Genomic DNA, 26,096 nt, shown 5'->3' with positions numbered 1-26,096 from the left:
GAGGATTGGTGTGTGTTCCTTCGTCTTACCCTTCCTGAAGTCCACAATCAGCTCTTTCGTCTTACTAACATTGAGTGCCTGGTTGTTGCTGTGACACCACCCCACTAGTTGGCATATCTCACTCCTGTACACCCTCTTGTCTCCATCTGAGATTCTACCGTGGTTGTATCATCAGCAAATATAGAGATGGTATTTGTAGCCATGCCTAGCCACAGAGTCATGGGTATAGAAAGAGTAGAGCAGTGGGCTAAGCACACATCCCTGAGGTGCACCAGTGTTGATCGTCAGCGAGGGGGATATGTTATCATCAATCCACACAGACTGCGGTTTTCCAGTTAGGAAGTCAAGGATCCAGTTGCAGAGGGAGGTACAGAGGCCCAGGTTCTGTAACTTCTCCATCAGGATTGTGGGAATGATGGTATTAAATGCTGAGCTGTAGTCGATGAACAGCATCCTGACGTAGGTGTTTGTGTTGTCCAAGTGGTCTAAGGCCATGTGAAGAGGCATTGAGACTGCATCTACCATTGACCTATTGTGGCGATAGACAAATTGCGATGGGTCCATGTCCTTGCTGAGGCAGGAGTTCAGTCTAGTCATGGCCAGCCTCTCAAAGCATTTCATCACTGTAGATGTGAGCGTTACCGGGCGATAGTCGTTAAGGCAGCCCACATCATTCTTCTTAAGCACTGGTATAATTGTCGCCTTTTTGAAGCAAATGGGAACTTTCACCCACAGCAGTGAGAGGTTGAAAATGTCCTTGAATACTCCTGCCAGTTGGTTGGCACAGGTTTTCAGAGCCGTACCAGGCACTCCATCAAGACCTCATGCCTTGCGAGGGTTCACCCTCTTTAAGGACAGCCTATCATTGGCCTCTGAGACGGAGATCACAGGGTTATCAGGTGTAGCAGGGATCTTCACAGCTATAGTTATATTCTCCCTTTCAAAGCGGGCACAGAAGGCATTGAGTTCATCTGGTAGTGAAGCATCACTGCCATTCAGGCTATTGGGTTTCGCTTTGTAGGAAGTAATGTCTTGCAAACCCTACCAGAGTTGTTATACAACCGATGTCACCTCCAACCTCATTGGAAATTGTCTCTTCGCCCTTGAAATAGCCCTCCTAAAATCATACCCAGTTTTCTGGTACAGATCTGGGTTGCCAGACTTGAATATCACAGATCACTGTGCACTGTGAGGGTCATGTTTTTTGACTTCTCCAGTGCGTTCAACACCATCCGCCCTGCTCTGCTGGGGGAGAAGCTGACAGCGATGCAGGTGGATGCTCCCCTGGTGTCATGGATTCTTGATTACCTGACAGACAGACCACAGTACGTGTGCTTGCAACACTGTGTGTCCGACAGAGTGATCAGCAGCACTGGGGCTCCACAGGGGACTGTCTTGTCTCCCTTTCTCTTCACCATTTACGCCTCAGACTTCAACTACTGCACAGAGTCTTGTCATCTTCAGAAGTTTTCGGATGATTCTGCCATAGTTGGATGCATCAGCAAGGGAGATGAAGTTGAGTACAGGGCTACTGTAGGAAACTTTGTCACATAGTGTGAGCAGAATTATCTGCAGCTTAATGTGAAAAAGACTAAGGAGCTGGTGGTAGACCTGAGGAGAGCTAAGGTACTGGTGACCCCTGTTTCCATCCAGGGGGTCAGTGTGGACATGGTGGAGGATTACAAATACCTGGGGATATGAATTGACAACAAACTGGACTGGTCAAAGAACACTGAGGCTGTCTACAAGAAGGGTAAGAACCGTCTCTACTTCCTGAGGAGACTGAGGTCCTTTAACATCTGCCGGATGATGCTGAGGATGTTCTACGAGTCTGTGGTGGCCAGTGCGATCATGTTTGCTGTTGTGTGCTGGGGCAGCAGGCTGAGGGTAGCAGACACCAACAGAATCAACAAACTTATTCGTAAGGCCAGTGATGTTGTGGGGATGGAACTGGACTCTCTCACGGTGGTGTCTGAAAAGAGGATGCTGTCTAAGTTGCATGCCATCTCGGTCAATGTCTCCCATCCACTACATAATGTACTGGGTGGGCACAGGAATACATTCAGCCAGAGACTCATTCATCAAAGGTGCAGCACAGAACGTCATAGGAAGTCATTCCTGCCTGTGGCCATCAAACTTTACAACTCCTCCCTTGGAGGGTCAGACACCCTGGGCCGATAGGCTGGTCCTGGACTTATTTCATAATTTACTGGCGTAATTTACATATTACTATTTAACTATTTATGGTTCGATGGCTATTTATTATTTATGGTGCAACTGTAATGAAAACCAATTTCCCCCTGGGATCAATAAAGTATGACTATGACTATGACTATGATTATCTAGCCTTCAGCAGATGACATACTTCCTGGTTCTCCATGGCTTTTGGTTTGGGAATGTACAGTAAGTCTTTGTAGGCACATACTCTTCCACACAGGTTTTAATGAAGTGGGTAACAAATGCAGCATACAGATTCAAAGATGAATCCCTGAATGCAGTCCAGTCCACCAATTCAAAGCAGTCCTGTAAGGGCTCCTGGGCTTCCCTTATCCATACCCTTTTGGTCCTCACTACTGGTGCTGCAGTCTTCAGTCTCTGCCTATACTCAGGGAGTAGAAGTACAGTCAGGTGATCAGACTTCCCAGAGTGAGGGCATGGAATAGCACAGCAGGCATTCTTGATATCAAAATAGGTAATGACGAATCTGTCAGAACCTGAAATAAAAACAAAAAATAACATGTTGGAAATACTCAGCAGGTCAGACTACCTCTGTGGGACAAGAGAGAATCGATATTTCAGGATGGTGACTCTTTGTCTGAACTTCTTTGTTTTAGGTTTCCATTATCTGCAGTTTTTTTTTGTTTCCACTTCCTTAATGCAAGAACACAGCTGGAAGAAGAGCTGAACAAACTGAAACAGCGTGGGGTATTAGTGAAAGGGTCTCATCACAGTAGTACCCAAGGAAGATAAGACCCTTAACAAGAGCAGCGGGTGATAAGCAACACCATCTGTCTACATTCTCAAGAATGATAGGTTTTATTGGAAGGGATGAAGTTATGTTAAATCAGACCTGTGAAGAACATAGTACATACACCCAGTTTATTGTAAACTAAGAAACTCAACACTGCGTGACAGCTTACACCCACATGAAGTTGTACTCATCAACCAAGCTATCACATACCAAATACTTAACAAATAGATCTTGCAGCAAGATATGGATAAGGTGATACAGGTTTCCACTGTTGTTTGTAGAAGATATATACTGATTGACATTGCTACGGTAAGGAAAATGTATACTTGAGGAATGTGTCATCTGCATAAGTCAGATTATGAACGAGAAAATGTGACTCTGTGTAGGATTTCAGGCTAAGAGTAGATGAAAGTGAGGTCATCACTAAAGTAAAATTGAGTTCCAGTTATTTCTAGGTATAATACACTATTCAAGCTCGTTACATTATTCACCCTGTTTTGCCAACTATTAATGAAAGACATACTCAGAAAATGGTGAAACAATAAAGGGATCTATGCAAGTAAAACCTCATTAGCAAGTTCTTTTTGGTTTTATATGGCACCAACTATATATTAAAACTTGTTTGTAATCCTTACTATAGGGAATTAACCATGTTAGACTGTGGCCGTGAGGAGCTCAGATCCAAAAGGAGGGGTAAGTAATGACATTTGGAGCTATAGGATTCATCAGTTCTTGCCCTTTACTGATCATTTGAGACTGAAGCCTGCTCCTTCCTAAGTGGCAAAGTCAAAAGTGAAGGAATGGGCCATTTTCCTATTTCAACATGACTATCCCATTGAGCATAGAACAACTAGAACACTGTGATATGTCATGTCCAGACTAAACATGAAGAGTCCATACTGGGTATTGAAAATATGTTTTATATCCTGTGGGTGGCTGAAGATGATTTCCACATCACTGCAGTGGAGATAAACTGTGCTTCTCAAAAGGACCTGATTTTGAGGCAAAGTATGAACACAGTTTGGATGATGGATGGACTCAGACGCAGGTCTGAACAAAGACATTTGTTATTTCTTCACACTATTCACTCTTCTTTCACACACAAATGAATTGTTTACCAGACAAGGACACATCAAATGAGAGCACAAGTTGGTGATACCAAAGGGAAATTATTGAAAGTGCAGAACACATGACAGCAGCGGCTGAAGGGTTTATTTACTGGCCTGCTTTATACAAAGGTATAGACAAACATTGGTAGAGGTTCAGTATGCGAGGATTGTAGAGGACAACTTTCTGAAGTATCACTTTGTGGTAGAAGTGAAAATGAGCTACAAAGCCATTTTCCATCAAAAATTGCAAAAAAGATAGACAATGTTTTAGTATTAATTGATAGCCATTTGAAGTGGTTAGAAGTGAAGGATATGTGGTTGTTCACCTTCATAGAATGCATGACAGAGGAATTAGCTTTGCCCTCATGGTCTCGTGGAAGAAGTATCAGATAATGGTGTACCGTTTTTACTTTGAACAAGTTATGAAGAACAATGGAATAATGTACTATTTCGCTATGAACACACTGACAGTATTTACTGTGTAAACATCTTAGACACAAATATTGTATGTAGCTAGCCTCAGACTTTTGCACAGTACTGTAGTAATTTTATGTATCACACTGTACTCCTGCCTTAAGAAAAACAAATTTCCTGACATGTGTGAATGATGATAAACCTGATTCTGATGCAGGTCTCTATTATGGACTGAGAGTGGGGAAGGGACAGGGAGAGGGGAATCATGGTTAAGAAATGAGAAAAGGGAGAGGGATCAGGAAACACTAGAGAGACATTCTGAAATGATCAATAAACTAATTGTTTGGAATCAAATGACATTGCCTGCTGTCTCAGGCTTGGGTGTGTCTGCACCTGCACTACCCCTGGCATTCCTTCTCTGCCATCTGTCCCACACCCCTCTCCCGGTGCTCCATCTTCGCCATTCCTAACAGCCTTTGCTCCCACAAGCTCGCTCTCTGCTCCACATCGACAAATATGGTACTGTGCAGAAGTCTTAGCACCAAACCTCTGCATATCTGCCGAAGACTTTTGCACGGTACTATAGATGGAGAGAGATGGATCAGTTTGAATGGTGAAGTTGGTATTAAGGAAGCAGGTTATGAAACTAGATCAGAAATCACGGTGATTTTCAGCCATTCTTCGAAGTTCAGCAGGTTGTCACACTCCATAACAGGATGCATTCCAGTGCAGATATTAATCCACAGGAGACTCAGGATGAATTTCCCTCTGTGCAATTTAGAAACAAAAGTGGAGAAAAGGCAACAGAGAAATGGAAAGGATCAAACTGCACAGTTAGGACAGGGCCACAAACTGAAACTTCTGAATCTAAAATCTAACATTGTCAGCAAGGCTCAGAAGAAGAGCAGCAACTTAGTACTAAGCTAATACTGGAAGAACTCAGCAGGCCAGGCAGCATCTATGGAAAAAAGTACAGTCAATATTTCGGGCTGAAACCCTGTATCTTATGTGTGTTGCTCGGATTTCCAGTATCTGCAGATCCTCTCTTGTTTGTGTCTAAGCTAATACTGCATCTTTGTAGCGTCAATCTTTCCTGGACTGAGGTAAGCTGGGAGTGTTGTCTTCAGTGTGCTTCAGTCAAGACTTGACAAGACTGAAACAAAAGGAAGGGGTTAAATACAACCACAAATAAACCCTAATTTGCTGTAATGTGCATAGTCACAGCACATTTCAGCTATCTGCCTGCAAGGGTGCCCAGACCCTACGGCAGAGTCTGTGGATGTGATAGGAAATATTGCCAGTCTTCATGCCTCCTATCAAGAGGTCACCTCATATCTGCCCATTTGGTCAATCTGTCTATGGCTTTCTGAAGGGTGCAGCAACATTACTTTGCCACATTTTCGAGTTTCTTGCCATCAGCAAACTGAAATATTTTCCTGCAAATGCATGTCCAGGTCACCAATGCATCTCAACAAGAGCAATGAGCCCCAGTGGGATATTGAAGGGTGAAGGGTGTGTGCAAGAGAGAGATTAGACAGGAGGGGTTATTGAAGGGTGTAGGATGTGAGAAGAGTTAGGTATCGAAGAGCGCAGAGAGCGAGGAGAAAATGGGATTGTGTGGGAAATTGAAGATGCAGACTGTGAGTGAGATGGTGGGATGCCAAAAGGTGCTGGATCCAAGGAAGAGTGGGATTAGAATGGTGTGAGGAATGAGGGAAGAAAGGGATTAGACTAGGCTGGATATTAAACAATACTGAAAGTGACATGGCAATAGAATTTGACTGAGCATAATTTTAAGGTTCTTGATTGGACATGGCATCAAAGGTTACGGGGAGAAGGGTGGGAACTGGTGGTGAGGAGGAGATGGAAAAAAGGATCAGCCATGATTGAATGGCAAAGCAGACTCGATGGGCCAGGTGGCCTAATTCTGCTCTTATGTCTTATGGTCTTAATTAAATTGAAGGAAATGAGTAAGATGAACAAGAAACAAAGAACAGCTCAGAGGTCATTCTCATTACCATTTCCTAAACTATTTAGTGTAAGATATGAACCATAATGATAGGTGTGGCCATCAATTCCAACGTAACTGATGTAAATCCTGACATTCAAAAATAATTTCCAGTCACAAGACGTTTGACTTCCACACAGAATTTTGCTATGAGGTGTAGGCCTTCAGAGGTGATGAGAATGATCGCAGCAGCAGAGGGAATGGAGGCCACAAGATATTAAACACAAGAGATTCTGTGGATGCTGGAAATTCAGAGCAAACAACTCAAAATGCTGGATGAACTCAGCAGGTCGGGCAGCATCGATGGAAATGAATAAACAGTTGACATTTCAGGCTGAGACCCCTCTTCAGGACTGGAAGGGAAGGGGAAAAGGTGCCAGAATAAAAGGATGGGGAGAGGAGAGGAAGGAGGACTAGCTAGAAGGTGACAGGTGATGATAGGTGGGTGGGAAAGGAAAAGGGCCAGAGAAGAAGGAATCTGATAGGAGAGGAGAGGAGAGTGGACTATGGGAGAAAGGGAAGAAGGAAGGACACCAAGGGGAGGTGTTAAGTAGGTGAGGAGAAGAGTTAAGAAGCCAGAGTGGTGGATAGAAGAAGAGTGAAGGGAGAGGGGGAAAAAATTACCAGAAAGAAAAATCGATGTTCATGCCATCAGGTTGGACACGACCTAGATGGAATATGAGGTGTTGCTCCTCCACCCTGAGAGTGGCTTCATCGTGGCAAAGGAGAAGGCCATGGACTGACATGTTACGATGAGAATGGGAATAGGAATTAAAATGGCAGACCATCAGGAAATTCTGGTTGTTGACAGATGGATCAGAGGCCTCAACAAAGCCGGGTCTCACCCATGTGGGGCAGGCCACATCACGAGCACCGCATGCAGTAGAAGACCCCAACAGATTCGCAGGTGAAATGTTGCCTCACCTGGAAGGGCTTGCTAGGGGCCCCGAGTGGAGGTGAATGGGCAGGTGTAGCATTTCTGTCACTTGCACCAGGAGGAAGATTAGTGGGGAGGGAGAAATGAACCAGGTGGTCATGGAGGGAGTGAGCCCTGAAGAGAGTAGGGGGAGGGGGTAAAATGTGTTGTGATAGGATGCTGTTGAAGATGGCAGAAATTATGGAGAATGATTTGTTGGATGCTAAGGCTCATAGGGTGGTAGGTGAGGACAAGAGGAAATCTATCCCTGTATGATGCTCACCTTGCCTCAGACCAAGCTTGATTCTTTCCTGTAGCTGGTGCTGGCAGACTGTTTTCCAGGGACCCTCAGAGCCAGCACCAACTACCAATCATGCAGTGAGTACCTATTCTAAGTTTTAACTATCAATGCCGAAAAAAGTTATACATACTTTGATAATAAATGTACTTTGAACTTTGAAGTTGATAAAACATTTTATTTACTATTGTCTAGAGTCTCCAACACTCACCTCTCCCAATGCACCTCCCTAATTACAACCTTCCTTCTTAGAGTCATAAAGAGATCCCACTCAATAGGCTCTCTTGCACATTCTGTGGTGAACATTAACATTCATCCTCCATCGATACCAATTTTATTCTCTCTATATTCCCATCAGGAGTGTATGAAGTGTCTAGGGAGGGGTAGCATCTCTAGTGAAGGGGTTTGTCACGTCTGTTCTGGGGCAGCTCACTCACTTTCAGTCCCCTCCGGACACTCAGCTCTCACATATGGTTCCAAGTAGCTGCTTGCATGCGACCTCAGCCATGCCGCAGTACACCAGTTAACAGGCAGGCTAAACCAGGTGAGGGTAGCCAACAAACCAGCTATGCTGGTGAAATAGGAACACATCAGTCCTAGCATGCAGGTCTGTGAGGAAGTGGCTGTACGAACTGCACTAATAAGCCTCTGAAGTAGGGCCGCAGTAAGCCCCTCTGATAAACTGGCACAACCATTTCCTTCTTTGACTGAGTTCTACAACATCATATTGAAAATGTATCCAATCTGGGCATCACTTATCCTTACCTGTTAAAATCAATCTCATAACCTTATTTCTGCCAGATCCTGAAATTATCATGAGCAAAACTTGCCCCGAGGGAACAGTACAGCTCAGTATACCCCAAGAGGAAAATCCAAGTGTGATACTCAACGCAAGACATCCGGAAGTGCACAGAAATGCCTTGGGCATACTGAGTCAAAGTATTACAAGAAATGACTGACTGGCTCACCCACATTTCTGAAGGCCCAGATAATTATTTACTTGTTTCTTTCTATTCATAACCAAAAGCTCCTCTGTCACAAAAAGAGTTAAACTCTTTTCTTTTGCATTCATTATTCCAGATAGAAAGAATGTCAATCACATAGAGTGTGTATCACTTGTTCTAATTCTGTCCTTTTATTTTGGCCTTTAACAAAGGTAAAAGATTGCAGATCCTAATCGGGATCCAAACTTCACGATTAAGATCCAAATGCAATTCCCCCAAATGTCAGAAATGATCAGAGGTTGTTTCCATAAGACCATAAGACCGTAAGACAAAGGAGCAGAAGTCGACCATTCGGCCCATTGAGTCTGCTCCACCATTTTATCATGAGCTGATCCATTCTCCCATTTAGTCCCACTCCCCTGCCTTCTCCCCATAACCTTTGATGCCCTGGCTACTCAGATACCTATCAATCTCTGCCTTAAATACACCCAATGACTTGGCCTCCACTGCCGCCCGTGGCAACAAATTCCACAGATTCACCAACTTCTGGCTAAAAAAATTTCTCCGCATCTCTGTTCTGAATGGGCGCCCTTCAATCCTCAAGTCATGCCCTCTTGTACTAGACTCTCTCATCATGGGAAACAACTTTGCCACATCCACTCTGTCCATGCCTTTCAACAATCGAAATGTTCCTATGGGGTCTCCCCTCATTCTTCTAAACTCCAAAGAGTACAGTCCGAGAGCGGACAAACGTTCCTCATATGTTAACCCTCTCATTCCCAGAATCATTCTAGTGAATCTTCTCTGAACCCTCTTCAACATCAGCACATCCTTTCTTAAACAAGGAGCCCAAAACTGCCCACAGTACTCCAAGTGGGGTCTTACCAGCGCCTTATAGAGCCTCAACATCACATCCCTGCTCCTATACTCTATTCCTCTGGAAATGAATGTCAACATTGCATTCACCTTCTTCACCACTGACTCAAGTTGGAGGTTAACCTTAAGGGTATCCTGCACAAGGACTCCCAAGTCCCGTTGCATCTCAGAACTTTGAATTCTCTCCCGATTTAAATAATAGTCTGCCCGTTTATTTCTTCTGCTAAAGTGCATAACCATACACTTTCCAACATTGTACTTCATTTGCCACTTCTCTGCCCATTCTTCCAATCTATCCAAGTCTCTCTGCAGACTCTGTTTCCTCAGCACTACCGGCGGCCCCTCCACCTGTCTTTGTATCATCAGCAAACTTAGCCACAAAGCCATCTATTCTATAAACCAAATCGTTGATGTACAACGTAAAAAGAAGCGGCCCCAACATGGACCCCTGTGGAACACCACTGGTAACCAGCAGCCAACCAGAATAGGATCCCTTTATTCCCACTCTGCTTCCTGCCAATCAGCCAACACTCTATCCACATATGTAACTTTCCCGTAATTCCATGGGCTCTTATCTTGTTAAGCAGCCTCGTGTGTGGCACCTTGTCAAAGGCCTTCTGAAACTCCAAATATACAACATCCACTGCATCTCCCTTGTCTGGCCTAATTGTAATTTCCTCAAAAAATTGCAATAGGTTTGTCAGGCAGGATTTTCCTTTAAGGAAACTATGCTGAGTTCTGCCTATTTTGTCATATGCCTCCAGGTACTCTGTAACCTCATCCTTGACAATCGACTCCAACAACTTCCCAGCCACCGATGTCAAGCTAACAGGTCTATAATTTCCTTTTTGCTTCCTTGTCCCCTTCTTAAATAGCAGAGTGACATTTGCAATCTTCCAGTCCTCTGGAACCATGCCAGAATCTATTGACTTTTGAACGATCATTGCTAATGCCTCTGCAATCTCCACAGCTACTTCCTTCAGAACATGAGGGTGCATTCCATCTGGTCCGGGAGATTTATCTACCCTTAGACTATTCAACTTCCTGAATACTTTCTCTATCATAATTGTGACTGCGCACACTTCTCTTCCCTGCCACCCTTGAGTGTCCAGTATACTGCTGATGTCTTCCTCAGTGAAGATTGATGCAAAATACTCGTCCAGTTCCTAAATACTTTGCATTACTTTGTAGCCCAAGTTATTAAAGCTCCAGAGAGGATAATTTTCCAACAACAAAGGAAAGGCCAAGATTCAAGCCTTGATCAATATTTTTCCCGATTGTATCCTTTATAGCTTGATTTAACTATACTTTTGCAAGTAACAATATATGAAAGGCAGAAATTGACTTGAGAATATGGCTGACCGTATAGAATTTAAAAGTGTTAACATTAAACTTTGACCACAAATTGAAAGTAATTCTACCCCAAAATGATGTTGGAGTTATGCCAATCCTCCAGAATTGCTTTGGAGCTTTCAGAAAGTAAAGGTTGGCCTCCTGAACACAGGAGCAGGGAGGAAACAGAGGAGAAGTTTAAGCAAACATCGACATTCTTTACGTTTTTCTTCTTAGCTATGTACGTAAGTAAATGAAAATAAGAATGATCAAAGAAAAGCTAATTAATCTGTTGGGTAATTAATGATTAGGGAGAACATAAAATAAAATTCCAAGAAACTTTACAGTCAGCTTACACACTCACATCTGACTCATGCCTTCAGATAATGCAAAGCACCCCCTCTTCTGCAGGAAATACTGCTGAAGGGAAGGCTGATATGAGTCACTGGAGTCTAAAGAATTTAAAGCAAAAAATGTTACCCTTTCAGCCTCTGTTAACAAGAAAAAAGTCTCCCAAACAAATCCCTGGCTGCTTTGGCTGTAATGTCTATGAGGTATATAGATAACTTCACTTCGGTGTTAGTTCATAGAATATAGAACAGTACAATACAAAAATGTGTTGCAAGGTCGAGGCTGAGGACGAACCCAGGTGCAGGGCACAGGCGCGGAGGCAGAGTCGTGAGGCATTAGCACCGCCATGAACGGGGAACCAGTATCCAGGAGAGTCTTTACGAGGAGACAAGGTTTACGTAGAGTATCTAGGAAATGATGCAGAGCTTAGAACTGACAGTCCCAAAGAATCAGGAAACAAGGTTTATCCACACTAGAGTTAACAACGAACTGGCAAAGCATGGCTGTGCTGCCCGAGTTTTGTCCTATGTTCACTAATGGGAACAAGGTGTGCTGTAATTAGTGGAACTGGGAATGATTGGAAATCAGACGAGGGGATTAAAAACCAATTAAGGAGGTAATAGCAAGATGGGGAATTGCCAGACGGGACCATGGTAGTTTCCCCCCCTCAAAGGGAGCCTCCAGGCTTGTCCAGATGGTCCCGATGGAAGTCTTGGATAAGGGAAGGGTCCAGGATGAAGGAGCAGGGAGCCCAGGAATGCTCCTCTGTGCCGTACCCTTCCCAGTCGACCAGGTATTGGAGGCCCCTGCCCTGACGGCGCACATCTAGTAGCTGCTGGACGGTGTACGCCGGATGGTTGTCGATGATCCGGGCAGGTGGAGGAGTTTCGTTGGAGGACACAAGGAGCTGACAGAAACTGGTTTTAATAGGGAAACATGAAAAGTAGGGTGGATGTGCATAGATCTTGGTACTTTAAGTCAGACTGCTGTGGGGTTGATGATACTTTTTACCTTGAAAGGTCCCAGGAAGCGAGGGATGAGTTTCTCAGGCTCATTTTTGAGAGGGATGTCTTTGGATGAAAGCCACACCATCTGCCCAGGTCAATACTCAGGCGCAGGAGTCCGGTATCGGTTGGCAATCCTCGTCTTGCGATCGGCTGATCTGAGCAGGGCTGTGCATGTGTCCTCCCAAACCTTGCGGCACCGATTGATATAGGCCTGAACAGACGGCACCGCAATCTCCTCTTCTTGCGCGGGGAACAGCGGGGGTTGGTACCCAAGAGAGCACTGAAAGGGAGACCTTCCGATGGCAGTGCTAACCCAAGAGCTGTGGGCATACTCAACCCACGTGAGGTGGTCACTCCAGGTAGACGGTTGTAATACAACGTAGCATCACCTCCAAGTCCTGGTTGACCTGTTCCATTTTCCCGTTCGTCTGTGGGTGGAAGCTGGATGACAGGCTGACCGAGGCACCTAAGGCTTGACAGAAGGCCTTCCATTCCTGCGAGATCAATTGGGGACCTCGATCGGAGACGATGTCCGCGGGGATTCCAAGGAGACAGAAGACATGGTGGACAAGAAGGTCTGCGGTTTCCTCAACAGAAGGGAGTTTAGGGAGGTCTACAAAATGCACCATCTTGGAGAACTGGTCTACCACGGTGAGTACGGTGGTGCTTCCATGTGAAGGGGGTAGACTGGTGATGAAATCTAGGGCGATGTGTGACCAAGGACGACCAGGGACAGGTAGGGGACGAAGTCGTCCCGCAGGTGGCTGATGGGAGGCTTTTCCACGGGCATAGACGGAACATTCAGAGACTTAGAAACGGGTATCTGCCTCCACGGAAGGCCACCAAAAGTGCCTTTTCAGGAGAGCCAGGGTCCGCTCGCTCCCAGGGTGGCAGGTGAACCGAGATGTGTGCCCTCACCGGAGAACCTGAGATCTGACAGAATCAGGCACAAAAAGGCGATCGGCGGGTCCATTGCCGGGGTCAGGGTCATCCCGTTGGGCTTCCTTTACTATGGACTCAATCTCCCAAGTGAGGGTGGCCAGCACACGGGATGGTGGGAGGATAGTCTCTGGGCTGGAGGTGTCCTCCTTGGAGTTGTATTGGCGGGAGAGTGTGTCAGGCTTCCCATTCTTGGACCCTGGACGGTATGTGGGGGAAAACTTGAACCATCCAAAAAGTAATGCCCAACGGGCCTGGCAGGAGTTCAAACGTTTGGCGGTCTGAATATATCCCAGGTTCTTATGATCGGTCCAAATGATAAATGGGTGTTTCCCCCCCACCCAGCCAGTGTCTCCACTCCTTCAATGCTAGCTTGACCGCCAGTAGCTCCCGATTCCCCACGTCGTAATTCCACTCGGCGGGGGACAGCCGGCGAGAAAAGAAGGCACAAGGATGAAGCTTTTCGACTGGAGTTGATCATTGGGACAGGACTGCTCCTACCCCAGAGTCGGAGGCGTCAACCTCAACAATGAGGGGTCCGGTTGGACCAGGATGGGAGCGTTTGTGAACAGCCTCTTCAGGTCAGTGAATGCCGAATCAGCCTCGGATTCCCAACAAAAAGGTGTGGTAGGCGAGGTAAGTCGGGTAAGGGGTGCCGCCACCCAACTGTAATCCCTGATAAATCAGCGATAAAAGTCTGCAAACCCCAAAAACCACTGAAGTTGCTTGCGGGTCCTGAGTCTGGCCCATTCTTCCACCACCCGGATCTTCTCAGGACCTGCCCCCACCTGCCCAATCTCTATGATGTAGCCCAGGAAGCTGACCAAAGGGATGTGGAGCTCACATTTCTCCACCTTCACAAATAACTTGTTCTCCCAGTCTCTGGAGGACTAGACGGACATGGTGAATGTGTTTCTGGGGGCTGCCAGAAAATATTAAGATATCATCTGGGTAGACGAACATGAAGCAATTAATAAAGTCCCTCAGTACATCACTGATTCGGGCTTGAAAAACGGCAGGGGCATTGGTGAGGCCAAACGGCATGACCAAGTATTCGAAGTGGCCCAAAGGTGTATTAAAGGCCGCCTTCCACTCATCTCTCTCCTTCATCCTGACGAGATGGTAGGTGCTACGAAGGTCCAACTTGGAGAACATGGTGGCTCGGTGAAGTGGTTCAAATGCAGAGTTAATGAGGGGTAGTGGGTACTTATTTTTAACTGTTATATTGTTTAGGCCTCGGTAATCAATATAGGGACGAAGCGACCCATCCTCCTTCTCTACAAAGAAGAAACCGGCGCCCACCGGGGAGGATGAAGGTCGAATAATATCCGCTGTGAGGGACTCACTAATGTATTTCTCCGTGGCCTCTCTCTCCGGTCGGGATAAGTTATAAAGACAACTGGTGGGTAACGAGGCCTCGGGGAGAAGGTTGATAGCGCAATCATAGGGGTGGTGCGGAGGCAGGGAAAGAGCCCATTGTTTGCTGAGTACCTGTCCCAGGTCATGGTATTCTACGAGGACTCCGGACAAGTCAAGGGGTTTCATGACAGGCGGGGTCGCGGTAGCCTCCCTAGGGGATGGAGCCGACCGCAGACAGATGGCGTGGCAAAACAGGCTCCAGCTGGCTATCCTCCCGGTAGACCAGTCAATGTAGGGGTTGTGGTGGCTCAGCCAGGGTTATCCTAGAACTACAGGGGCTTGAGGAGAATGGATGAGATTAAATCATACCTCCTCTCGTTGGTTTCCGGACAAAATCAGGTCAGGGGTGATGTACAGTGGGTAACCCGAGCCAGCAGTTTTCCATCCAGCGCCCGAGCCTCCAGAGGGGTACTTAACAGCTCCTGAGGTATTCCGGCCCGGGATGCTATGCCCTCGTCCAGCAGATTTTCCTTCGGCCCTGGAATCCACCAAAGCAGATAGGGACAGGGACTGTTGTTGATAATTCACAGTAGCCGGGATCTGCATCCGGGTCTGGGGGACTGATGGGAGTGTCGTCCGGCTTATCAGGGTCCCCCTTTCCACCGGCGAGCCGTCCCTTTTGGCCGCAGAGGACAGGTATCCTGGAAGTGTCCCGGCTGGCCACAGTAGCAACAATCCCCAGCTCTCCGCCTCCGAAGTCATTCGGCAGGGAAGAGACAGTTCCATCCTAGCTGCATCGGTTCCTCCCCCAGGGTAGTGGGGACGGTCGAAGCAGGAGCTATACTTGGAGTGGCTGGGAAAGGGAGGTTGGCTGAAGATGGTAAGGTGGGACGTGGGCTGACCCGAGGAGCAGGGCGACTGGTCTTTTCTCTCAGACGCTCTTGAAGTCGATTATCGAGCCTGGTGGCTGGAGAGATCAGTGAGTCCAGGCTGTCCGCATCATCCCTCGCTGCCAGTTCATCTTTTACCATGTCTGAGAGGCCCTGTCGGAACACCTCCCGTAGTGCCTCGTCATTCCACCCAGAGTTGGCCGCTAATGTTCAGAACTTGGTGGAGTATCTTGCTACGCTTTGCAAACCCTGACAGAGAGTTAGCAAGCACTTAGCAGTGTCCTTATCGTGAATGGGCTGTTCAAAGACCTTCCTCATTTCAGAGACGAAGGAGGGGAAGGAGGAACAGATCTCTGGTCGGTTGTCCCAGATCGCGGCGGCCCATGCCAAGATATGCCCTCGTAACAGCCCCATGATGTATGCAATCTTTGATCTGTCCATGGTGTACGTACGTGGCTGTTGCTCAAAGACCAGAGAGCATTGTAATAAGAAGGCCCTGCACTTCCCTAGGTCCCCAACGTAGGGTTCTGGTTTGGGTACGTACGGCTCTTGAGGGGATTGTGTTGCTGATCCAGGGGGCGTAGCCATCCTAGGCTGTGTGGTTTGGTCAGTCAGGGTTCTTGGAAGGTACAGAGTAAGGGAAGCAGATACCCAGTCAATCTGCTCACTGACCTTCCTCACATTCATGGACAGCGCACAAAGGTTTTCCGTGACCTCTCTGAGCAGTTGGTCAAGGGTGCCCAGTAGGTAGCCCTGGGTGGCGAGGGCCTGTTGCAGGAGGTCCGTGTCCACTGGGTTCATTCTTGACCAATTCATTCTGTTGCAAGGACGAGGCCAAGGACGAACCCAAGTGCAGGACACAGGCGCAGAGGCAGAGTCGTGAGGCGTTAGCACCGCCACAAAAGGGGAACCGGTATCCAGGAGAGTCTTTACACAGAGACAAGGTTTACGTAGAGTATCCAGGAAATGATGCTGAGCTTAGAACTGACAGTCACAAGGAATCAGGAAACAAGGTTTACTCACACTAGAGTCAACCAACGAACTGGCAAAGCATGGCTGTGCGGCCCGAGTTTTGTCCTATGTTTGCTAATGGGAACCAGGTGTGTTGTAATTAGTGGAACTGGGAATGATTGGAAATCAGACGAGGGGATTAAGGCCCAATTAAGGAGGTAATAGCAAGATGGGGAATTGCCAGACGGGACCATGACAGAATGGGCCCTTTGGTCCATCACAGCTACACCAATAGTGATGCCAGTTAAGAACGCACATCTGTCCTCATGTGTTCTACAATCCCTTAATTCCTGCTTGTTCATGTACCTGTCTAAATGCCTATTAAATGTTGCTATCGTATCTACTCCACCACCTCCCCTAATAGTGTGTTCCAGACAAACATTACATTCTGTGTAAGAAAAATTTGGCATATAAAGCCTTTAATCCAATGCTACTCTCTCTCGCACTGGGCATTTCCATTCCAGGGAAAAAGACTCTGACTACCAACCTTGTCTAAGCCTCTGAGAATTATATAAACTTCTAATACTCTCCTCTCAGCCTCTGACAATCCAGAGATTCAAAGTTTGTCCAACTTTCCTTTATAGTTAAATGCTCTCTAATCCAGGCAACATCCTGGATTTGAGAATACTTAGCTGTAAGGAAAAATTGAGCAAACCTGAACAACTGTGCCCTCTCCTAAGCCTCCACATTTTTCCTGTAATATAGCCACCAGAATTGAATGTAATACCTCAAATGTAGCCTGACCAGTACTTTATACCACTGCAACACCCCAGCCAATGAGGAAAAAGATACCATCTGCTTTCTTCACCACCCCATCCAATTGCATTGTCACTTTCAGAAGCAATGGATCTTAAATCCTTCTGTACATCAGTGCTCCTAAAGGTTCTGCCATTTATTGTATACTTTCTTAAATTTGTCATCCCAAAGTGCAACATGAAGTAATTTTTATTTATTCATTTTCCAGGATCTTGGCATCGCTAGAAAGGCCAGCATTTATTGCACATCCCTAGCTGTCCTTGAGGAGGTAGCAGCAAGGCACCTTATCAAACCCCTCCAATTTTTCTGGCAAAGATTCTCCCAATATACAGTTGGGTAAGGAGCTACATGATTTAGAGTCAACAGTAATAAAGGGCAAGCAAGTCTCCAGATCGGGACGGTGTGCAACCTGCAGGATGTCATGTTTTTGCATATCCTCTTGTACCATTATACTTCTTGGTGGTAAAAGTTATTTGACAGTATCTCCTTGGTTGAGGAGATACTGTCAAAGAACATTAAGGGAGTAATTAGAAGTGCATTTTGTAGATGGTACAGATTGCATGACTGGGTAGTGGTGGTGGAAAAATTGAGAGCCTTTCGTGGTAGATGGGATAACAACCAAGTAGGCTGTTTTGTCCTAGGTACTATGGACCTTCATGAGAATTATTGCCTTTGCTGTCATCAGGGTAAGGTGGGAGCATTCTATCTTTTTGCCATTCTATCTTTTTGCCATTCTATCTTTTTGCCATTCTGTTCTATTTGCCGTGCCTTGTAGATGGCAAAAAGGCTTTGAAGCATTGGAGTATCAGGAAATGAGTCATTCACCACAAAGGAGCCAGCATCTGACCAGCTTTTGTAACAAGGTTATTTATTTGAGTTCCTAGTCAATGGAGATCTCAGGATGTTGATGGTGGGGGACTTGTTGGTGGTAATGGTGATGAAAATCAAGGGTATATGATAAGACTTTTTCTGCTTGGAGATAATCATTGTCTCACTTCAGGTCTTATGATGGAAGGAACATTCCTGAGGAAGCCTACTTTGCCCTCCAGGACAGCAGTTTATCATTCCATAGGTAGGATGACCATGCCTGGTACAGTCTTGCCATATAGGCATCTTTGCTCTTGTACTCAAATGCTCTTGCAATAAAGCCCAACAACCCACCTGACATTTTGTTGTATCTGCATTTTAGTCTTCAGAAATCCATCTAAAAAGATAACTCTTGTCCTCTGAATACAATACCTTCTAAAATCTCACCAATTAAAGTAAAACATCTTTTCAGTTTTTTTCTGTGATCTTACATATTTCCACATAACATTATCCCCGTCATGTCTGTATCCACGCCATCCTGAAGTCTTTCTGCTTCCTCCTCACAACTCTGATTGCCACCCAGCTTTGTAACATGAGTAGCTTTGGATATGCCACAGTCAGCTCCTTAATCTGAATCATTGATAAATTGAAAACAGTTGGGGCCCCCCTGGTACTTTTCCCTGTGGAATACCACCAGTCACAGCCTCTCAATCAAACATAACCTATCTTTTCCAACTCTCTGTCTCCCATCCATGACACAATTCTCAGTCCAGCCTGTACATTATGTGCAACCCCATAAGCTCTAATAGTATTTCAGGCTGATATTTTCTGCTTTGTACTTCCAACGTTGGCAGTCTTTTGATTTTAATTCCCACACGCAAATTGATAACGATGTTGTTATCAGACACCTTCTGAAAGTGGCTAACATCTTACTTAGTTTCCTTTTCTTTCAAGGCTTCATGTTTTATGTATGTTTATTACCTGGTTCATTCTTTTGATTTGCTCTGCCTTGATCTGTGTGCCTTTGTCTTCTGATAGGACAATGTGCAAGGTAGAAATAGGGGATAGAAACTGGGAGAGAGCAAGAAAGCAGCCCCAGACAGCCGTGATGATTGTGCTGAGCTGAGAGCAGCCTCTGTTGGCAAGTATAGCCTACTACATCACATGATCCTCATCGTGATCTGACCAGGCCTGACTCAACTTCTAAGGGCAAGCATTTCAGAGAGGTATTTACAACATCATAATTATTCAAGTTACCCAACCCTGAAATTATGGTTATAGTTGTTCGTTGTTAAAGTCTTTCTAAATTATGTCTTTTTGATCTAGTATTTTTCTCCTATTTGCCAGTCACTGTTTCCTTTCTAATTTCTTTACTTCTCCCATTGGTCTTCAGCCTGCCACAAATACAACCCTATTTTTCTTCTACATGTTATAGTCTCCAAAAATCCTTTACTTCATTCATCAAATCATTTGTTCTCAAGAGTTATGGACCATGACAGACTGCCTCCCAGACAGGTTAAGGATCATAGTTGAATTTCTGTAGTATGATACATACCAAATTAATTTCTCTCATTTCAGATTCATCATGGCTATCTTATAATGCTCTGTATTTTTGAATAAAGTGAACAGATCACTAAAAGTATTGCAGATACAGATATTATCAACAAGATTATGAACACTAACATCATTCTACTGACACTAAAGAACGCCTACCATGACATCCCACACCCACACATTGGAAAGTCTAGTCACCTGGCTGTGCTTCTTCTCCCTGAGTACAGGCAGAGACTGAAGACCATATTACCAGTAGAGAGGACCTAGAAGGTATGGACAAAGGAGGCAGAGGACTGCTTTGAGTTGGTGGGCTGGGCAATATTCAAGGATTCATCTTTGACTTCATTAAAACCTGTGTGGATGAGTGTGTGCCTACGAGAACATACCGTATATATCCGAATCAAAAGCCATTGATCAACCAGAAGATTTGTAGTTTGCTTAGGGCTAGGCCTGTGGCATTCAAGCCTGGGGATCCAAAACTATACAAGAAAGCCAGGTAGGACTTACAGAGGGCTATCTCAAAACCAAAAGAACAATTCTGATTGATGTCAGAGGCGAAATTGGATGCACAGCAACTCTGGCAGGATTTGCAGGCCATTACTTCCTACAAAGCAAAACATAACATCGTGAATGACAGTGGTGCTGCACTCCCAGATGAGCTGACGGCCCTTCATGCATGCTTTGAAAGGGTTAATAAAACTACAGCTATGAGGATTCCTGCAGCACCTGGTGACCTTGTGATCTCTGTCTCAGAGGCCGACGTCAGAACATGTTTCAAGAGAGAGAACCCTAGCATGCTGACAGGCCCTGATGGTGTACCTGGTAGGGCTCTGAAGACCTTGGCCAACCAACTAGTGGGTGTGCTCAAAGGCATTTTCAATCTCTCATTGTCACAGTCAGAAGTTGCCACCTGCTTCAAAAGGGCAACATTTATACCAAAGCCCAAGAAGATCAGGATGAGCTGCTGTAACAACTAACATCCAGTAGCGCTCACGTCCATGCTGATGAAGAGCTTTGAAGGTTGGTTATGGCTAGCATCAACTCCTGCCTAAGCAAGGCCCTCAACGCACTGCAACGTGCCTATCGTCCAATAGGTCTATGGCGGATGCAATCTCATTGGCTCTTCATGCAGCTTGAGATCGCCTGGACAATAGTAATACATACAGGCTGCTGTTCTTTGAGTACAGCTCAGCATTTTAACACAATCATTCCTACAGTTGTGACCTAAAAGCTCCAAAACCTGGGCCTCTGTACCTCGCTCTGAAACTAGATCCTTGACTTCTTCACAGGAAGACCACAGTCTGTGGGATTTTGAAATAACATCTCCACCTTGCTGATAATCAACACTGGCACGCCTCAAAGGTGTGTGCTTAGCCCACTGCTCTACTCTATCTACAACCATAACTAGGCTCAGCTCAAAGGCCATCAATTGATTTGTTGATGACACAACTATTGTTGGCAAAATTTCAGGTGGTGACGAGAAGGTGTACAGGAGCGAGACAGATCAGCTGTTTCAGTGGTGTCGCAGCAACAACCTTCCACTCAATGTCAGTAAGACTAAATAATTGATTGTGGACTTCCGAAAGGCTAAGACAAGGGCACACACACCAGTGCTCATCAAGGGATCAGGAGTGGGAAGGGTGAGCAGTTTCAAGTTCCTGAATGTCAACATCTCTGAGGATCTATCCTGAGCCCAACATATCGATGCAGCTACAAAGAAGGCATGACAGCAACCATACGACGGGTGACTAATAAGTTCATGGACTAAGGTAGAAGCAGTCAATTTTAGAAAACCTAGCACATTTATTTTTCAACATAGTCCCCTCTTACATGTACACACTTAGTCCAGCGGTCGTGGAGCATACGGATCCTTCTTTATAGAAGTGGTCCACAGCAGGGGTGATTGATACGTTCATAGGCCTAAGGTAGAAGGAGATGAGTTATACCGCTCCTGTTACATGCATGTGCAGTTCAACTCTTCGAGTGAAAATGCAGAAAGTTTGAAGTTAATAACTCATCTCCTTCTACCTTAGGCCACAAACTTATCAATCACCCCTGCTGTGGGCCACTTCTGGAGATCCAAGATGCCAACTTCTACAAAGAAGGGATCCGCATGCTCCACGACCACTAGACTAAGTGTGTAAATGTAGGAAAAATAAATGTGCTAGGTTTTCTCAAATTGACGCTTTCTACCTTAGGCCACGAACTTATCAATCACCCCTCGTATTTCATTAGAAGTTTGAGGAGATTTGGTATGTCACCAAAAACATTCGCAAATATCTACAGCTATACCGTGGAGAGCATTGTAATTGGCTGCATCACCAGTTTGTATGGGGCTGGGGGCGGCCATTGCACAGGATTGAAATAAGCTGCAGAAAGTTGTAAACTCAGTCAGTTCCATCATGGCACTAGTCTTCCCAGCATCCACAACATCCTCAAGGAACAATGCCTTCAAGGGCGGGAGGAGAAGATGGCGGTGCAACGCAGCACGCAGCGGTCACTCCGGTGAATGATATCTGTTACCTGTCAAGTAGGGTGCGTGCACAATCCTGATTTGATGGAGACGGAGGAACATCTGTGAAACTTCTGAAATGCCTGCTTCGCTGCCACTGCTACTGTGTGAACCAGAATCTCCGGAGGGGAAGGCCCCAAGTCCTCGGCTTTGCTTGTTGCTCAGCAGCCGGGGCGGGGTCGAAGCGCTCGGCAGAGATGGTGCTCAGTGGTTGCTGTCAGAGGGCTGTTCGGAGGCTTGAAGTTTTCGGACAGACTCAGAGTCGGCGGCAGTCGGGTGCTTCCAATGCATCGGCAAGTTTGCGGCGCTTGGAGTTCATGGCAGGGAGAGTTTCTCCCTTCTACTGTCTGCGTGAGATGATGGGGCTATCGGGACTTGAGACTTTTATTTACCGTGCCCATGGTCTGCTCTTTATCAAATTACCGTATTGTTTTGCATATGGTATAATTATGTGGTTTTGTCAGTCAGTCTTGGTTTGTCATGTGTTTTTTGTGGTATCTTTCTGGAGGAACATTGTATCATTTTTTGATGCATGCATTTCTAAATGACAATAAACAAGGACTGGCAACACACATCAAAGTTGCTGGTGAACGCAGCAGGCCAGGCAGCATCTCTAGGAAGAGGTACAGTCCACATTTCAGGCCGAGACCCTGGGTTTCTGAATGGACATTGAACCCATGAACACTACTTCACAACTTTATGTTCTCTTTTTGCACTACCTACTTAATTTAACATTTTACTTATGGTAATTTACAGTTTTTTTATTATGTATTGCAACAACAACAACAAATTTCATGACATATGCCAGTGATGTTAAACCTTATTCTGATTCTGAAGTGACTGATAAGGCAGTATGAATTAGAATACAGTGGGTGGATCTTACAAGCAGAATTCAACACTAATTGCATACAGCTATTACTGGCTTTGTTAAAGCTTGAATAATTTAGAAAAACATTCCAGTATTAAACCATTTGTATTTTTACTTTTGAGTGTGACTGACCAAAAATTGTGTTGGATATGCTCACACACACTAGATGCATCAGTATGGTCTCTGCTACAGTTGTGGTGAAGAAAGTTCATTAGAGTAGGAACAATACAAAAGACTATGCCTCTGTACATTGCTTTCTTTTTATCTATTCTCTATTTCACCCTTTCTTTCTGTCATCCATTCTCTCTATATTTTCCTACTCATAGAATCATGGAGTCATCCAACATGGGGACAGGTCCCTTTACTTCTGAAAGTCCATGCTGAGCATCGAACATCTCTTTACATTAATCCTATTTCATTCTCCCCACGTTCTCCTCAGCTCCTCCCAGATTCTACCATTCACCTACATATTCACATTCGCCAATTAACAAACCACTCCAGATTAGAATCAATATCAGCACAATATTGTGGGCTGAATGGCCTGTCCGATATTGCAGTGTTCTAAGTTCTACATCTTCAAGATGTCGGAGGACCCTGGAGCACAAAGAGGAAACCCATGTGGTCACTGGAAAAGCATGGAAGTACATTAGATAAATGGGTCAGAAAAAACTAAGGGATAGCATCTTTCCACCGTGCTTCTTTGCCTTACAATATATGTTCTCTTGTCACTGTTTTCACCTATAATTATGTCTACCTCCCAGCCTTCTTCACCGTATACCACACCACAGATTCTGGCGCACCTACAAATTGACTAATCCTGCCATCTACATTCTCATCCAGGTCATCCAAGTTAAACAGCAGGGGACCCATCACCGATTCCTGTGGCATATCACCAATAACCTCCAATCTGATAAATAACCTTCCAGTACCACACCTTGTGTTTCTCTCTCCCCTTCCCGCACCCTTTAAATCTACTCCTCAGCTTTTTTCTCCAGTCCTGCCGAAGGGTTTTGGCCCGAAATGTCGACTGTACTATTTTCCTAGATGCTGCCTGGCCTGCTGAGTTCCTCCAGCATTTTGTGTGTGTTGCTCGGATTTCCGGCATCTGCAGATTTTCTCATGCTTGTGATTGCAGTACCACCCTCTGGCTCCTTCCACCAAGCCAATTTTGTATCCACAGGCTAGCTCACCCAAGATCCCATGTGATTTTCCCATCCAGTCCAATCTAACATGGAGGGCTTTGTCAAAAGCCTTGCTAAATGAAGTCCATGTAGACAACGTCTGCCACCTTACTCTCATCAAACCTTTTGGTTTCCTCTCAAAAATCTCGAACTCATTTAAATTTGAGATATGATTTCTCACACACAAGGTGTTACCTAATTAGTCCTTGCTTTCTAAACGCAGATGAATCCTGTCTCTCCAACCCATTCCTGTAACTTATTCACCACTAGTATTAGGCTCACTGGGCTGTACAGTAGTTCCTTTGCTTGTCCTTGTAGCCCTTAAATAAACCCATAAAATGCAGGAGGAACTCAGCAGGCCAGGAAGCATCTGTGTAAAAAGGAACAGTCGACATTTCGGGCCGGAACCCTTCATCAGGATTGAGCTCCTGCAGCATTTTGTGGGTATTGCTCAGATTTCCAGCATCTGTAGATTTTCTCTTGTTTGTTAAATAAACCCATATTAACCTCATTCCAGTCTTCCTGTAAGTCACCCATGGCTAAGGAAGATAAAAAAATCTCTGCCAGCTCTAGCAATTTCTTCTCTTGTACCCCACAAGGTCCTAGGATACACTTGGTCAGGCTCTGGGGATTTATCCACTTCGAGACAACCACACCTTTTCTTTAACAATATTGATCTGTTTCAGGAGAGCACTGTTCTCTTCCCCAAGCTTCACCACAGCAAATACAAGGCTGGGCTAACAACTGAGCCTCCTTAATTGAAGGCAGTAATTCTCCAATTGTGCAGCAGCATCTGGTGTGGATAGGTAAATGGATGGTAGAGGAATGGAAGGCTATGGTCTGGGTGCAGGTCGATAGGAATAGACAAGTTAAATGGTTTGGCATTGAGTAGATGGGCAGATGGCCGATGGGCCTGTTTCTAAGCTGTATTTTTCTATTACTCCATGACTCTAACACTGTATGAAGGCTAATTCACTTTGTGCACTCAGTTCTTAGCAATGCAAACATATTAAATATACTGTGCACATACATACTTATTGACTCTTTGAAAGAATTTAAAATAAATTAGTATTCTTTATTTATGACTTTACCTCCTGGCTTATAATGACAATTTTGGAGATGGAGAATTAGCAAAAATCTGGCCTCAGTGAAATGGAGATGTGGATGCACAGGTATAACCAGGGCAGTAAAATTAATGAAAATAGGTTTGCTTTTGCATGGTGGGCTCAGTTTTAAAGTTAAGGATTGCTGGTTCAAGTCTCATTTGAGAAGCTCAGCTGACAAGCGTATTCCCCATCAAATCAAGCATTAAATTGGGCCCCTGTCAATTTCCTCCTGCCACCAGTTCAAAGAGGAGCAGGGGAGTTCTTCATGGTACTCAGAATCAGAATCAGAATCAGGTTTATTATCACCGGCACGCGTCGTGAAATTTGTTAACTTAGCAGCAGCAGTTCAATGCAATACATAATCTAGAAGAAAAATCAATCAATTACAGTATATGTATATCAAATAGAATAAAAATCATGCAAAGACAAATAATATACATTTTTAAAAGTTTGGTAGCATCCATTTAGGAATCAGATGGCAGAGGGGAAGAAGCTGTTCCTGAATCGCTGAGTGTGTGCCTTCAGGCTTCTGTACCTCCTACCTGATGGTAACAGTGAGAAAAGGGCATGCCCTGGGTGCTGGAGGTCTTTAATAATGGACGCTGCCTTTCTGAGACACCGCTCCTTGAAGATGTCCTGAGTACTTTGTAGGCTAGTACCCAAGATGGAGCCGACTAAATTTATGACCCTCTGCAGCTTCTTTCGGTCCTGTGCAGTAGCCCCTCCATACCAGACAGTGATGCAGCCTGTCAGAATGCTCTCCACGGTACATCTATAGAAGTTTTTGAGTCATCAGGGTGAGTTATAGGATGACAGTCAGTGGGGCTATAGGCTAGGCAAGGTTAGCACTCTCAGGAAAGGAAGGGAGAACTTGTCAGAATATAAAT

This window comes from Mobula birostris, chromosome 26 (assembly GCF_030028105.1).
Source record: "Mobula birostris isolate sMobBir1 chromosome 26, sMobBir1.hap1, whole genome shotgun sequence".
In the NCBI taxonomy this organism is placed as follows: Eukaryota; Metazoa; Chordata; class Chondrichthyes; order Myliobatiformes; family Myliobatidae; genus Mobula; species Mobula birostris.
Note: the sequence above shows the minus strand (reverse complement) of the source record.